This window comes from Camellia sinensis, chromosome 1 (assembly GCF_055761805.1).
Source record: "Camellia sinensis isolate YWXY chromosome 1, ASM5576180v1, whole genome shotgun sequence".
NCBI lineage: Eukaryota > Viridiplantae > Streptophyta > Magnoliopsida > Ericales > Theaceae > Camellia > Camellia sinensis.
In genome coordinates this window covers 24,803,184-24,811,467 of record NC_138961.1, presented here as the reverse complement: position 1 = coordinate 24,811,467, position 8,284 = coordinate 24,803,184, and positions in this window count along the sequence as shown.

The following is an 8,284-nucleotide window of genomic DNA, read 5'->3' as shown; positions in this document are numbered from 1 at the left end:
TTTTTGGAAAATCAATGTTTGACAAAAATGGACTACTTTGCCAGATTACAGAGTCACCACCTAAATATTTTTGAGAAATTTAGGAAACCCGAGACTCGTGCAAAAGGCCATTAGTCCGTCATCACCAAAGTGTCTTGGCTCGGGAACTTAGGTATGAGACGAAAATGTCATGAATTGAGCACCTCACTTGCCCAATCAAAGATCAGTCTCTACTAATCATGATGTGTTTTTTATTTACATTATATGCTTTTATTTCAGTTTATTAGACTAACATTACTATGTGACGCACATAAGTATAGACTAATTTCCAAAAGTTAGAACGTTTTGATTTCATGTTTGTTTGAAAATTGTTTTTGATACTTGTCACTTGAAAATGTGAGTTTGTACATTAATCAATTTGTCCTAATTTAAGCAATTAGCCTTTACCTACCGGTATTCAAACATGGATATCATTTAAGCACTTAGTTTCATGGAATCATGCTTTGATATGGCAACACAAACACGCAATGCATCATGCTAAAACTCAAAATTGCTTACCTAGTACTCCGAGCCAAAACAAAGCAAAATGATTAGAAAACATGCATGCTCCTACCTAATGCAATATGACTAATGCGACACATACAAGTATGCAATTAATAGGCTCGGCTATGAGCATGGTATATGATTATAATTCAAGACATGCGATAAAGCACGTATTCAAGCAATGAATTTAAATTTTGACATTGGGTTAGTATGATTAGCTGAACCCTAACGCGTGCGAGACAATGGATGTGAATCATAAAAATGCTAATTTGAAAAATGATATTCTATACTAACCATCGTAAGCATGTAAATAAAATGGAGAAAGACGTGGGGTTGGAAGACATACAAGTATTATATATTGGCCCTCGTGCAAGAGGGTGCGAATTAATGTTTGAGAGTCCAAATTAAACTGATTATTACAAAACCGAATGAATGAATAAGTAACTAACTAGCTAATTTATTACAACAAAATATGCTAACTATCTAACGAATCAACGAATCATTGCCATAACAATGTGAATTACAATGATAATAATTACAACAATATTGAGATCATTAATTTAGAATTTACAATGGAAGCACAAGGATGGCATGCTCGTAGCAGTTTCAGAAGTAACTCTGTCTACCTTTCTTGGAATCTGTCCTGTTTCACCTTCAGTCACTGCCCTCTACTTCTGCAAACACACTGCCTTACTAAACATTGATGGTCGGTCGGCCTCCAATGAAGCCCGACCGGGCCTAAATAAGGCTGGTCGTGCCTTAATTTTATGTAAAATCCTGTTTTTGTGCTCTGAAGTGAAAACAGTGCAGATAGAGTTATTTTGAACTCTGTTTGTCCCTCTACTCTTCTATCTCATGGTAAACCTCAAGACAAGAACCAAGTCATTTCCAAAACCATCAATGAGCAAATTGATTGCTTGATCAGTTAAGGCATGATTTTGGACAAAAATTAATGAATGCAATGAATCAATAACCACCCCTCCCTCCTATCATGGAGTAAGCTCAAAGAAGGAGGTAGGAACGCTTCAAGGCTTATCGAAACATTATGAATTGATGTAAGACAACCCTTAGCACAATAGAGTCGGCATAACATCCGGCCGAGTCCAAGTAATATAACTCATTGTCTTTATGTGGGTTGGTTCATTTTAGCATTTTTTTAGACCTTTCCATTCTTTAGTCCATCAAGTCCTCTAAAGATTACGTCCACTAAAGATTACGTCCACTAAATGAGAAGCATGCCAAGCGGGAAGTGATTCTCAACATGAAAAAGAGACCATGCCATTGATAATGAACCTCAGTAGAGATTAAGCCATTAAGTTATTAAGCATAGATCTCTAGTTCATGTTTTGAATAACCGTTAACTGGTTCAAACAACTCTCAAATGAAAGAAATGGATGATGGGTTGCTTGTTAAAATGAGGTTCTTAACATGAAAATTAAACAAAGAAAGGCCAAGAACAACATATAACAAGCTATATATGTGAACATATAAGACAACAAGAAAACTAATCAAAGCATGAATTAATTAAACAACCTAGGATAGCCCTAGAACAGCCCCTAATAGGTGAAAAATAGTGGCTTAAAGTGCATGAAAAGAGCTCAAAAAGCTAAACAACAAAGAAAGAAAATAAGACTAGTAAGCAAGAACAAGGAAGGGTGGCTAACCCCTCCACTTTTGAAACCTCAAAGCATGATTTTTATCCTCTTTTAAACTCTGAAAATCAATTTAGAAAGCAAAGAAAAGGGTGTAAAAACAAGGGTTTAAAAACAAGAGTTTGAGCTATAGATGAAGGTGTAAGAAAGAGTGTTAACTCTCTCTACCCTTTGGTAGCTATCCAAAGCCAAGCTAAGACACTTGAAATAGATTCAAGACAGCACAAAAACACAAGAAATAGATAGCAAGTGATAGCAAAGAGAACAATAGAAGAGATAGTAAGCTTATACCTCTCAAGAAGGTAAGCTCTTTGTTGTGAATCGAACTAGGTCTAAGCACACTCTAAAGCTTGAATTATGATGCTCAACGCTCAACCGAGGTTCCAAGGCTAAGGTGTGAAGGTGTATATGGTGTATGGATATAGGTTAAAGGTAGTAAGCTTGCTCAAAGGTTGCTTGCACAAGAAAAAAGAGCTCTTAAGAAGGGGTATAAGCTTTTTGAAATTCTTCAACCATCAAAACAGAGATACAACTTCTTTTTTATAGAATTTGAGCAAAAGAGGTCATAAATATCTTCAAAAATAGACAGTTGGCAGGCTCTCACCCAGAACAGTATTTCTCGCTACCAAGGCACGGCCGACCATAAATGGCCACGGCCGGCTCCCAATGAGGCATGGCCAAGCCTCAACGTGATCCCCTGTCTCTCTACTTCAAACCTAGCATAGAGTGGCACAATGTGTAAAAATAGATTTCTAAGGTACAAACAATGTGAATATAGAAGGTTTGGGATTGTTAACAGTGCGAATATGGAATGTTTGGGATTGTTTCTGAGCTTAAACATAACCCCTTCACTAAGATCTCAAACAACGCACAACACCACTTTCATCATCGAGTGTACTGGGCAAAGAGCTCAAGCCTTGCAGGCGGTCAAAAATAGGGTGTCTACAGTTGCCTATCTTTAACAAAACTCGAAGTCATAAAGTAACGTGAGTGAATGTTAAAACCCAAAGACGACCCATTTAACGAGGCCGCAAGGCTTGGGCAAGAAATCAAGACATAAATCCAAAGATTAAATTCGAGGGCAAAGCGTAAAATGATATGTAGAAAGCAACTTATGATCATGCAATGAAACACCAATAAAACAATGAAATGAAACATTTGAATGTAAATAAAGTAATGAAACAATACTACAATCTAAACAAGAACGCAACGTTTGAACGAAAATGTAAATTAGAGCAAAATAAACCCCGCAGTGTCTCACATGGAAAGAAGTGAATGAACAGACACGTCTCACATGGAAATGACAAAGAAAGCACAAACCAAACTACGTCTCTTGTAGAAAGATGTAAGAAAATGCAGACTTAACTACGCCTTGCGTAGGAAGGGTGAAGGGCAACATAACCATCGAGTGCACCTGAGTTTTTCAACCAAGATCCTAGCGCGTCTCATGCGAGAGGAGGAAGGGTGGTGTGAACAAACAGTCACACCTGCTGTTTTTAACCAAATCAAATAATCTTAACGCGTCTCATACGATAGGAGGAGAGGTGACGTGAACAAACAAGCGCACCTACTATTTTTAACCGATTTAGACAATCCAAACGCGTCTCACATGAGAGGAGGAAAAGTGATGTGAACAAATAGGCACACCTATTATTTTAACAGAGATGAACAATCCTCACACGTCGTACGTGAGAAGAGGAAATGTGGCGTGAATGAACAAGCGCACCTGTTATTTTTAACCGAGATAAACAGTCCTCACGCGTCGCACTGTAGACACCCCATTTTTTACCGTCCTCAAGACTTGGACGTCATCGTTTGAACACTCGATGATCATCCATGTTCGTGTTCATCTTGAGTTCTCGGAGGCTTTGGTCGTGCGCCTTGCCTCAAGACCTCTCGACTTGTTTGTTTTGTGCTTGGTTGTGTACCAAACACTTGTGTTTTTGCTTCTGAGGGCAGGGAATGGCTTGTTGGCCATCCTCACACCTCACCGGCCTTGGCTTGAGGCCATTGGCCCTGTTTTCTTGCTACCGACCAAATATTTTGGTCAGTCGGCAATGTTTTTGGTCAGCCGGCCATTTTTGTTGGTCAATCGGCCATATTTTCCAGCCGACCCCTTTCCATCTGCTTTTGGCAGATATGACAGCTAACATCCACATTTCATCCCCTCCATACACGTGTATGGAGGGATTTGCCTCTGTTTAGCTTCTGTTGGAAGCGTGAGGATTTGAACCTCTATAAAGAGGGAGCCCCTCCTCCCTCCTCTAGGTTCAGAGAATTAGGGTTAGAAAGTTTGTATCTATCTATCTCTATAATTCCCTCTCTTTGCCTTTGTGTGTGTGTTTTGTGCCTTAAAATGGCTTTTGTTCACACTATTGAACACAAACACCTAGTGTTACACCATCCTTGGTTGCTGAGGCTCTAAGGAGTTGTTGTTAGGGTTCTTGGGCTGGTTTTGACCCAAGGAAGGTGCTGGGATGGTGTTCTCGAAGAGGTTCTTCAAAGGTGAGAACATACTTTTTTTATTCCCCATTTTTGCACAAGCTTTTAGCCTATCTTGCATATTATTTTAAGCTTCAACTATAACTGATAAAAGTTCTGATTTTGTGTTCTTTAGAACTTTGTTTAAGGTCACTTTGAGGTTTGGGGTTGTCTCCCCCCTCCAAGGCCTTGTTTGGCCTTGTTTTAGGCCATACCTTTTGGCCATTGTTTTGGTCTTTGCATGACCTCTCTACCACTGAAATCCAGAGGATTTTCAGCGATGGAGAGGTGGTTTTGATGTCCTAAATAGGAGAGGGTCATCCCCTCTCCTTATTGTCTTTAATACTTGCATAAATGGCTTATGTTGTAGCATGTTTACCTAGCTTGTTTTAGCTCCATTTCAGCATGTATTAGGCTTTGTTTTACCATGATACACCTCTGTTTTGAGTTGGTTTAGACATGCCATGTATGCTTCATACACTTTTCTTGTAATCCCATGATTTGGCCTTAACATGCATCATGTTGTAACATGTGTTTTTAGCATGATTTTGGCCTAACTCCATGAAGCTTTTAGGCTTGTTGTAGCATGCTTAAGTTCTATTTTTCATTGATTTGGCCATGCTTGCATTGTTTTGTATAGCTACCATATAATCTAGCTTGTTAGCTTTGAGTGTCCAAGTTGCTAGCATGCTCTATGTGGATCATTTCAGTGGTTTGGCATCACTTAGAATGTTATTTTAGTCCATATTTCATTGCCTATAAACTTACACTTATCACTCATTTAATGTCTTAAAGAGTTTGTGTTTTATGCTTCTTGAACGGATCATTGCGTATGCTTCCATGCTTAGGCCATTTGGATGCCATCTAAGTGTGTTTTTGGCCTTGTCTCGACCTGCATTGGGACTATTTTGAGTCCCTTTGACCCTTTGGGACTTCCCATGTATGGCCATGGTTTGAGTCCTTTGGTTAGCCTTAGGCCTTGGACCTTCTTACATGCTTTGCTTGCTTTATTTGGTTGATTTGGCATCATTTCTCACATATTTTCAGAGCTTAATGCGTTGTCATTTTCTCACATTTATCACATCTTGCTCATGTTTGAGGATTGTGCATGGTTGCCTAAGTGTTGGACCACTCACTTGCGCATGATTGTTTTACATTTTCATGCCTCCAATTCTTGACTTTGGCCACTGATTTGGGCCTATTCGAGAGGTAGAGGGGAGGTAGTGGGTCATGGTTTGGCTATCGGAGGTGGTGACAGTGGCGACCGATAGTGCAATGGCAGAAAGGAGAAAAGAAAAGTGGAGCAGAGAGAGAGGAGATGTAATAGGTGTAAGGAAAGAATGTGGGTTTGAAGAGGGGGTAAAATTGATATATTGGAAAGTGTAAAGAGAAAAAGTAGAATTTTAATTGATTGTAACGAGAGAATGGATGTAAGGAGATCGAATTGTGGTGTAAGTAGAACTACTATTATGATAATTTTTAGTAGTTAATTTTTTTCCAGATGGAAATAAATACCCTTGTTTTTTAAGATAATTTTTTAACAACTAGTACATAGTGTGATAAAAAAATAAAAAATAAAAATAAAAACTATCTTATATTTTTTTTTATTTTGTTTTATTTTTTTAACGGTTTTCCATAAGGTGAGAAACCCACCAAAATATATGAAGGTACTGTTGAAAAAAATTTCTTGCAAAATATTTTTGTTTGATTTAATTTTTAAAATTTGTATTTTGAATTTATTTTTAAAAAATTATTTGAAAAAAAATAAATATTAATATATGTGTGAATTTTTAAATATTATTTTATGTTAAAAAACCATATGAAAATAATAGTATTTGATTTTATTTTTTTTTCACCAAACTAAAATAACAAAAAACATCAAATTTAAAAAAGAGAGAAGAGGCATAAAAATTAAGGGAGGAGAAGGGTGCAAAGCAAATGGGGTGTTTTAGTCTTATTATAAATATAAAAAATTTAATTAAGATAACTTAAAGTTATGTTATTTTCTATACAAGTTCATATATATGTATTCATCTAATGTTTTCTTAACATGTGCCATAAGAGCAGATGTTAACAAAAGTCATTTTTTATTTACAAGTAGCACCACATAATCACTGTTATTTCATTTTTTAGCAGTTATTCGAATCGGACAATCTACTTGACTTAGAACATCAATCGGACCACAATTTGGCCGTATAAAATGAAGAAACGCATAGTTCTTTCTGTTTGATTTGTGAAATACAGTGTTTAATTGCTTGTCTCTGTTTCGTAACCCTTGCTCTCTTAATTCTCAAGGTCTCTCTCTAGCTTGTTTATATTTGCATTTTGTGTTGAAAACCTAAATGTTGTCTTTGTTTCGTATGCTTTTCTAGTCTCTTTATTAGGTTTTGAATAAAATTTTGTAATTAGAGTAGAATTAGCGTCAAACGTTAATTTATTGCTTACTTTTGATTCACAGGTTTATGAATTTTGATTCAAAGCATTCACAATGGTTATTGTCAAAATAGTATCACTAAAGTTATGATTTGGCATATTATAAGTAAGATGAGAAATTATAGCAATATTGTCACAATGGTAGCATATCATTTTAGCACAATACTAACCAACTTACTTTATTAGAGATGAACCAAATATTGAAACCTACCAACCTCCCTCATCATTGTCAAGAGTGGAAAAGAAAAAATATATTGAGAGAGTAAGTAAATGGATCTCTATTTACAGTTATTGAAATGTATCCATAGCTATTGGAAGGTAGCCACATGTTTGTAGTCATTGGATGCTTCTAGACCCTTCCATCTGATCCAAACCCTTTCATGTTTTCCTCTACATGTCTTTATCTATGTGTTCTCTGTCTATTGAGAATGGCGCATCTCCATATTACTATACTCTATACTTCATCATAGTCTATTGGGGAGCTTATTGATAAGTCTCCTAAATAAAATTTAAAACTCATCTAATCCTAAAATAAAGCACTTGTACCAATTAATTTTACATATTTTTAATTCTATTTTTTTAAAAAAAATTTACAAACATTGTTACATCTTATCATCGTCGGACTTCCATCAGATAGTCACCACAGACTCGCCGAAATATTCAACATCATCGAAAGTTACTGAAGTATCGCCGGAGTGTTTTGAATGTCACTGGAATTCGACGGAATGCCCAAAACATTCGCTAAACGTTAAGAACATTGTCGAAGACTCACCGAAATGTCCAGAATATTATCCAAAAAAAGAATAAATGAAAAAATTAGAGCGAAAAAAATATAGCAAAATATGCTAAATATTGATTAACTGAAAGAAAGAAAAAAACGTAACAACAAACAGCAACAATGGGAAAAAAAAAACGCATGTTATTTTTAAATTTTTGTAGGGTTTAAGCAAATAATCTTCAATATTAATCAAATTGAAAATCAAGCTTTCAAACTATAAAATTTTACAATTTCAAAGAAAAAATCTATTAAGCATTTATTTTCATTAATTAAACTGAAAAATATGTTATGAAACTGTAAAATTTTACAGTTTTAAAGCATGATGTATTTCAGCATAAAAAAAATTAAAACTGTAAAATTTTATAGTTCACCGCCCATAACTAAAATTCGAAAACAACTTGTTCATAATTTAAATTTT